A 9,133-nucleotide genomic window follows, 5' to 3' on the forward strand; every position below is an offset into this window, starting at 1 on the left:
AAAACAAAATTTGAACATCTTGCAAAGCTTACGCACCTCTGACGTTTACAAGACAAACTGCACGGTATCGATAACAAACAACACGTTTTAACGTGCAGTGAGCTACTTTAGCGAACCACTCTGTGCTGCGCAGCGCGGTGCAAGTGCAAAACAAACAAAACCGTTAAAAAAAACTCCAGTGGCAAGTTAGCGGGGTCATCCATAAATTATGAGCAAAAATGAACAGATACTTTTATGAGAATCGAACGATTTTCAACTACGTTGTCTATGAACCATCCCTTGCACGAGAAAAAAAAACGCAATCCAAATCGCTGTGCGTAAACAACAATCTCCGGTTGATCTCTCGTCGTGGAGGGACAAGTGGTGGTTAATGTCCCAGGTTCAGATACTGATTCTCTTGTTGACACTGAACCTCTTTACGTGCTTTGGATAAAAGGTTGAAAAGAAATCGCACTTAAAAATGGCAAAAATGCACGACCCAAAAATGTCCTTTCAAGTTATTCATTCAACATTTTTAAGTTGTTGTTGTCCTGAAACAAGAGATAACTATTATTTAATTTATCAAGATTGTTGACTTCATTTGATATAATCACGGAAGTCTCAAAGCATGAGATAAGGAATGAAATAATGTTGAAAAATAATTAAATTAAAAAATGGTTTGTCACAATATTTACTTTAAAAAATCCGATGGTAAAATTGCATGCAAAATGCACATCACTTCAGTCAAAAAGACGCTTTATTCTACACACTCAGTATAGAATTTTTGAAAACACAAAAAAAAAAGTTGCAACCGACGGGATTCAAATCCAGCACCAACAGTATCTAACTGACACCTTAGCTCGCTCGGCCATTAGACCGATGTAGAATGGAAAGGATAAACGCATATATGAGCTTGACATTTTGGTCAAGTAGGTTTCCCATACTTATGGGCTACATATTTCAGGGTGTGATATTACATAGAATTTCATAAAATAATGCAACATTTATTTTACACTTAGGCCCTTAACACGCAGCTGGATCACTGTTTTTTTATCTGTGTTATGCATAGAATCATTGTTTGGACTTTAAAAAATCTATCCTAACAAAAGTAGTATGCAAACTTCAAATGACGTGTGGTATATGAACCAGGACCTGATTAAAAAAAAATAGAATTCCTCGGGTGATTTTACGTAACGTACTAGCACTTTAATTTTTTTTAATGATACCTCGGGATCATTCGGATATCGTAAAACGGTGTGACTTTGATAGGTTTGATTTTTCCGCAAAATGAAGAGTACAGTTAAAATACGTACGGAATGGTTTAGAATCATACTGACCGTGGTAGAGAAGTGTTCAAAGTACCTCAAGAAGAACTTTTCATAAAATTTTGACAAGTTTAAAAAGTTAGTTAACTATAGTTAGGAAAATGTTGATGAAAGTCATTATTTTAAACTCCTCAAAGTGTCATGATTTTCTCAATGAACATGATTTTTAATTGGAAAACGGAATGCATTTTCGGATTCTTTGGACAATTTTACACTAGGAGAAGGTTAAACAAGTTTGTAAATAATAAATAATATGTGTTTTTGAAACACAATTAACAAAAATTCTCCAAATTTACAGGCAATTTCAGTTGAACAAATTTCATGTAAAATGTAAAAACTTGTGATTCGTGCTTCGAATTCAGTATGAAATGCAATTTAAATCGATAGTTTTATAAACAATACTAGTTTTAACAAATTTCTGGAAAAATTCCGACGTTTTAGCAATTTTACCTAAAATTTATATATATTTTGTTTAAAAGCTTATAAACTTAGTTAACTAAATATAAACATGGATTTTTTTCTTAAAACTATATCAGCTACTTTAGTGATGGTACATTTAACGTAAAAATAAAGTTTGAACATCTTAAATATGATTTAAATAAGAAAAACTATGACTATCAAAGTCACCCCGGAATTTAAACTATGAATATTTAACGTAAATATTTTTCTAAACACTATTGAAAAAACTTTTTCTCTAAAATAGTGCATGGAATTGGTGTGGCGTACCCCAGTACATGTTTTAAAAATAATAATCTTGATAAAAACCTTTCCTGTTGGAAATGCTCCAAAAACAAATAGAAATCCTATCAAAGTCACCCCGGTTTACGGTACATCTTTTTTTCTCGAATTCATTTGTTCATTTGCAACCCGGAACGCGAAAATTGATTTCCGTCAACTGGGGCAAATCAGGACTACAATCGGAATAGGGACAGCATTTTTAGAGCATATAAAAAAATCAAACCATCCACTTTAACGAACCCCAGGTCTTCTGTGGTCTCTGTTGGAGTTGGGAGAGCACCTAAACCTCTTTCTACTCCAAGGAACGTTGAAGTTTGAATGGAAAAATTGGCGAAAAGCAAAAATTTAAAAATACATCAAAAAGGTCGGGTAAAATGTGTCGGATCATTGTCAAGTGTAAGATTCTGATGAAAAGTTGTATGACAAACAACTTTGTCTAAGACCGCAAAACGTTCCAAGTTAACCCTGACGAGTTATTTAAAGAAGATGTTTTTCATAAAAAGATTGTTTTACCAACATTATCGGTATATATCTTGCCTTAAAATTGGCACACGGAACAAAATCCGGTTTGCGGAATCGCAAACTTTGCTTCCGATTTGCTCTACCAATCGCAAACCTCCGTTCACACCCGTCAGCAGGAAGCATTGCTTCCAATATCGCAAACGGTGATTTTCGATATCGCAAACGTAACGCCGTAACGCATGCCTGCCAAAAGTACGCAGCACGCAGCCACTACAATATTTACTGTTTTGAATTGACCGTTGGTTTTCTAATTTTGGATGGAAATAAGAAGAAGAAGAAAAGGTTTCAATGTTTTTATTTATTTATTCATGACTCAAAATAAAATCAAAGCAATTGTGTGAGTGGTTTTACTTCGGAATTTTGATTCAATCAGTCGTCGATTGTTCTGATCTGGTCGTCCTGGATGTCCGCGGGGCAGCAGGTTACTGCTGGGCGTCGGTGCCGCCGTTGGCATGTTACTCCCCGTGACGTGAATCCCGGTGCTAGCAGTTTGAGAAGAAGGTGGCTCTAATTGCCAAAGTATCGGCAACTATGTTTTTGGTAATGATTGTACAGGTTCTTCTCGTGTTCGGTGACGTCGGCGGCGGGGCCACCCGGATAGAGGTGCTGAGACCGGTGCAGCGTGCTCGGGTCGTCGATCTGGTTGATTTCCAGCGTCGCGCAACGAGCTGGCACGTTCCTTGAGCGGATTCGCGTACCGCCAGAAGTCCTGGAGGTAGACCGCCGACACCTCGAGAATCGACTTGAGCGGAGTGGCCTCCACTAGAAGACCGTCCGCCTGGAACAAGTCCCCAGAATCTCGCCAGCCTGCTGGCAGGATGCGGGGAAGGGTGGGGGCCGTTCGATCAGTGCTGCGGCGTGCCGGGTGAGGAGGTTGTGTGGTCGTGGTATGGGATTGTGGTATGGGGATTGGCGATTTTTTGGGGAATTTTGGCGACGGTTTTGATCTTTGTTGGGGATTTTTGACGCATTTTAGGCGTAGTTTTTGGAGTTTTTTGTCGATTTTTGGCGATTTTTGGCGCTTTTTGGCGGTTTATTTGTCGCTTTATTTTTGGAGGCTGTTTTGGGATTTTTGGCGATTTTTGTCTTTTTTTATATGCTTTTTGTGCTCATTTTTGGGGCGGTCTTGGGGCGTTTTGGCGACTTTAAGGCGCTATATGGCGCTTTTTGAGCATTTTAGGCGCTCTTTGGGCGCACTTTTTTGCGCTATTTGGAGAATTTTGTCGATATATTGGAGCTTTAATGGTATATCGCTTTATTGGCCTGTATTGTGGAATATAGGTCTGTATTGTTCTATTTTGAGCTTTTATGCGCTTTTGGAGCTTTTTTGCGCATATTAGGCGCACTAATTATGTTACATTCTTTAATTTCTGGAATTATATTCGATTATTTCATCTTAGTAATGCTATTTTGGTCATTTATTTTTCTTTATTTTGGCTCGTATATCGAGCGAAATTCTGTTATTGTGCTCATTTATTGTCTCTTTAAGGCTCCTTGGCGATGTTTGCGCATATAGTTGTGCTAAAATACTCTTATATATTTCTGATATATTCGTTAAAATCACCCCATCCTCTATCCAAAAATTCTCACAAAAAATTCTCAAAAACTTTCTATATTTCTCAAAAATTCTAAAAAATTCTCAAAAATTCTCAAAAATTCTAATAAATACACAAATATTTTAATAAAAATACTCAAAAATTCTCAAAAATTCTTAAAAATACTCAAAAATTTTCATAAATTCTCAAAAATTAAAAAAAAAATTCAAAAAATCTCAAAAATTCTCGAAAATTCTCAAAAATTCTCAAAAATTCTCAAAAATTCTCAAAAATTCTCAAAAATTCTCAAAAATTCTCAAAAATTCTCAAAAATTCTCAAAAATTCTCAAAAATTCTCAAAAATTCTCAAAAATTCTCAAAATTTCTCAAAAATTCTCAAAAATTCTCAAAAATACTCATAAATTCTCAAAAATACTCAAACATTCTCAAAAATTCTCAAAAATTCTCAAAAATTCTCAAAAACTCTCAAAAATTCTCAAAAATTCTCAAAAATTCTCAAAAATTCACAAAAAATTTCAAAAAATTCCAAAATTCTCAAAAATTCTCGAAAACTCTCGAAAATTCTTAAAAATTCTCAAAAATTCTCAAAACTTCAAAAAAAAAATCAAAAAAACTCGAAAATTCTCGAAAATTCTCCAAAATTCTCAAAAATTCTCAAAAATTCTCAAAAATTCTCAAAAATTCTCAAAAATTCTCAAAAATTCTCAAAATTTCTCAAAAATTCTCAAAAATTCTCAAAAATTCTCAAAAATACTCAAAAATTCCCAAAAATTCTCATAAATTCTCAAAAATTCTCAAAAATTCTAAAAAATTCTCAAAAATTCTCAAAAATTCTCAAAAATACACAAAAAATTTCGCAAAATTCCAAAATTCTCAAAAATTCTCGAAAACTCTCAAAAATTCTTACAAATTCTCAAAAATTCTCAAAAATTCTCAAAAATTCTCAAAAATTCTCAAAAAATTTCAAAAAATCTCAAAAATTCTCAAAAATTCTCAAAAATTTTCGAAAATTCTCGAAAAGTCTCAAAAAGTCTCAAAAATTCTCAAAAATTCTCAAAATTTCTCAAAATTTCTCAAAATTCCTCAAAAATTCTCAAAATTTCTCAAAAATTCTCAAAATTTCACAAAAAATCTGAAAAAATCTCAAAAATTCTAAAAAAATCTCAAAAATCCTCAAAAGTTCTAAAAACTTTTCAAAAATTCTCAAAACTTCTAAAAAATTCTCAAAAAATTTCAAAAATTCTCAAAAAATTTCAAAAGTTTTCAAAAATTCTCAAAAAATTTCAAAAGTTCTCAAAAATTCAAAAAATTTCAAATTCTAAAATTTAAAATTTGTATTTTTGTATTTTTGTATTTTTGTATTTTTGTATTTTTGTATTTTTGTATTTTTGTATTTTTGTATTTTTGTATTTTTGTATTTTTGTATTTTTGTATTTTTGTATTTTTGTATTTTTGTATTTTTGTATTTTTGTATTTTTGTATTTTTGTATTTTTGTATTTTTGTATTTTTGTATTTTTTTTTTGTATTTTTGTATTTTTGTATTTTTGTATTTTTGTATTTTTGTATTTTTGTATTTTTGTATTTTTGTATTTTTGTATTTTTGTATTTTTGTATTTTTGTATTTTTGTATTTTTGTATTTTTGTATTTTTGTATTTTTGTATTTTTGTATTTTTGTATTTTTGTATTTTTGTATTTTTGTATTTTTGTATTTTTGTATTTTTGTATTTTTGTATTTTTGTATTTTTGTATTTTTGTATTTTTGTATTTTTGTATTTTTGTATTTTTGTATTTTTGTATTTTTGTATTTTTGTATTTTGGTATTTTGTTATTTTGGTATTTTGGTATTTTGGTATTTTGGTATTTTGGTATTTTGGTAGTTTGGTATTTTGGTATTTTGTATTTTTGTATTTTGTATTTTTTTTGTATTTTTGTTTTTTTTATATTTTTTAATTTTTTTATTTTTGTGTTTTCGTATTTTTGTATTTTTGTATTTTTTTTTTGTATTTTTGTATTTTTGTAATTTTATATTTTTGTATTTTTGTATTTTTGTATTTTTGTATTTTTGTATTTTTGTATTTTTGTATTTTTTTTTTGTATTTTTGTATTTTTGTATTTTTGTATTTTTGTATTTTTGTATTTTTGTATTTTTGTATTTTTGTATTTTTGTATTTTTGTATTTTTGTATTTTTGTATTTTTGTATTTTTGTATTTTTGTATTTTTGTATTTTTGTATTTTTGTATTTTTGTATTTTTGTATTTTTGTATTTTTGTATTTTTGTATTTTTGTATTTTTGTATTTTTTTATTTTTGTATTTTTGTATTTTTGTATTTTTGTATTTTTGTATTTTTGTATTTTTGTATTTTTGTATTTTTGTATTTTTGTATTTTTGTATTTTTGTATTTTTGTATTTTTGTATTTTTGTATTTTTGTATTTTTGTATTTTTGTATTTTTGTATTTTTGTATTTTTGTATTTTTGTATTTTTGTATTTTTGTATTTTTGTATTTTTGTATTTTTGTATTTTTGTATTTTTGTATTTTTGTATTTTTGTATTTTTGGGGGGTAACAGATTCCCACAAAAGTGTCCACGTGGTTTATGGATGGTCCCCTAGGGAAAAGAAGAGATGGAAAGGAAACAGCATGAAAACTCACTAAGCCTGAGAATGATTAAAGCTTAGACTAAGCTCAGACTTCTTAGACTAATAAAAAAAATTTCAACCACAGCTGAAGTACTCATCGTTGATTAGACGAACTGTGCCGAACGCGGACCGGACAAGGCTGCCATAGGTTTTCGGGATAATGAGAAGGAATATAGCTTGCACCCGTTGGTCGTGGACAGAGCTCAGACAGCTGGACGTGGACAGATAAATTTTTTGAAGAAAAGCTTCATTATTAGGAACAATGCAACCGATCTCGACTTTTGCGTGAATCGCGAGCTGCTCCATGTGCATAATATCTACCGGGAAACCTTGGGTCGGTGGAAGTGGAGTGTACCCGATAGAATTGAGGCGACAAAGCGTACAGATTTACGCCGCAAAGCGTGTAGGAATCTACTTCAGCTCGACCGTTTTCACCAATCACGTGCATCGGCTTGAGATCAATCGACCAAAACGACCAGCCAAAGTGTGCAGATTGAGCAACACTTCAGAAGTTGCAGCGAAAAGCGATTTCAGTTTGCAGCAGATTCCAAAGAAGTCCTCGTTGATCCTCCCGAAGAACTCGTCATGTTCTCTCTCATGGTCGATCTAGTAGAGTTTGTCAAACTAGTGAGGTTTGATCGTTCTTGATGCTGAACCATAAATACATGCAATTCTGATTTTGATTAGTCACTTTGTAAATCAAATTCTCACCTGTGCTGCTTATTTTGAGGTCAGCATTCAACACTCGGTCAACTGGTCTACTTTACGATCCGTACGCACAGACTGGGCTTCAGAAAATGGATCACCTAAAACAGATTCAGCATCTTCCGGCGGTTCTGATGCGCCTTTTCGACTCGGAGTCAGCTGGAACGGAAAAGTTTGGTAAACAACTTCGAGAATCAAAAATTTACTCATATTTACCTCCGCGTAGAACCGAGAAGAACTGTTAGCACCCTTCCTCCCCGCCGCCTTCACGGACAGCTTCTTGTCCGGGTAAACGTGGTCGGATTCTATGGGACCATAATCTCCGAAACCTGCTCCACACCGAATATTGAATATTTTTGCGCGATTTTTGTTTGTTTTGATTTTGCTTGCAGAGCGCGTCCAGCTGACTTTGACGTCGCGTAACGCATTGGCTGCGGCCTGCTGCGGCGAGCAAAGGCAGAAAAATACACCGAAAACACGATGTTTGCGATTTTGGAAACAATTTGTTTCGTTATCGAAAACAATTTCTCCAGAATCGACAACATTCTCGATGATTTCGAAAACAAGAGAAGTTTCCGAATTTGTCGCGATTTTGTTTCAGATTCGCTGACCGGATTTTGTTCCGTGCACAGTTAATTATTTTTACCAATAATTTTCTTTTTTTTGAAGCTTAATTAACAGAATAATTCAGCAGTTCCTTATAAAAGTTTACTAAAACAATAATGCTTCTATTTAACTCAAAATTATATCAAGGGTTCTTTGGTCCAAAAAATTAAACCTGTTTTTTTTTGTTTTTTAGCATAACTAATGATTGCAAAACATTTGTACCGTCTAAAATTTCAAAAAAGCTCTCCACGTAGTTTATGAACAACCCTTTAGCTTAAATTAACTTTTAATATTTTTTTTAATTCATTTTTTTAAACAAATACATTTAATTTTAATTTGATTAAATTTGAATCTGAACAAATTGCCTTTTGATGATTTAAAAAATCAGTCATAAAAATGTTTAGATAAGGATACAATATTCTTGAATTTTTTCCTGCTATTTTTTTCTGTTCTGGTTCTGTAGAATTTGATATATTTAAAAGTTGAGTGTGGAATGGTGGTTCGCAAAGCTGCCTCAATTTAGATTTGTCAAAGTGGAACCAATTTACTGCTAGCAAGAGAAAGCAAGCATTGTGATCGATCAATCTTTTTTTTAAGAATAAAATGTCGGCGGAACTGGGCTTTTGAGAAATTCGAAGTCAAAAATCGATGCCTCTGCAATAGGGTGCCCAGAATATGGGACTTTTTCACAAAACTTCGCTCAACAAGCTGTATATTGTGTTTGGACCTATTTTAGGACTCTGGACCAAATATGAGCAAAATCGGTCAACATTTACCCATTGATACTCGAGGGTGAAGTTTGTATGGAAAAAATCGAAAAAATGTATGGAAAACCCATACGGTTTGGTCTGCACGGTGCACTTCTTCCATCCAAATATTCCCAAAAATGAGATTCTCGTTGAAAATTTAATGCTCTACAACATTGTAGAACACACCAAAGCTGTAAAACTCGATCCTGAAAAGTTATTAGCGATTTAAAAAAGTCATTTTTGCATGAATTTTTTTTTTAAATTCTGTAAAAATTGGTATTATATGATCCTTTAACTCATAGTATTCACTTT

At 32.1% G+C, this 9,133-nt stretch overlaps 1 long non-coding RNA gene across 1 annotated transcript; it reads right to left on the reverse strand.

Moving 5' to 3' along the window:
* Positions 1 to 6,685: 6,685 nt before the first annotated feature.
* On the reverse strand, positions 6,686 to 8,058 carry LOC120420154 (uncharacterized). Its single transcript, XR_005605824.2, has 3 exons — positions 7,683 to 8,058; positions 7,473 to 7,625; positions 6,686 to 7,411 (listed from the first exon to the last, which is right to left on the reverse strand). It is a non-coding gene; the product is annotated as an uncharacterized LOC120420154 (long non-coding RNA).
* Positions 8,059 to 9,133: the final 1,075 nt, after the last annotated feature.

This window comes from Culex pipiens, chromosome 3 (assembly GCF_016801865.2).
Source record: "Culex pipiens pallens isolate TS chromosome 3, TS_CPP_V2, whole genome shotgun sequence".
NCBI classification, from domain to species: Eukaryota; Metazoa; Arthropoda; class Insecta; order Diptera; family Culicidae; genus Culex; species Culex pipiens.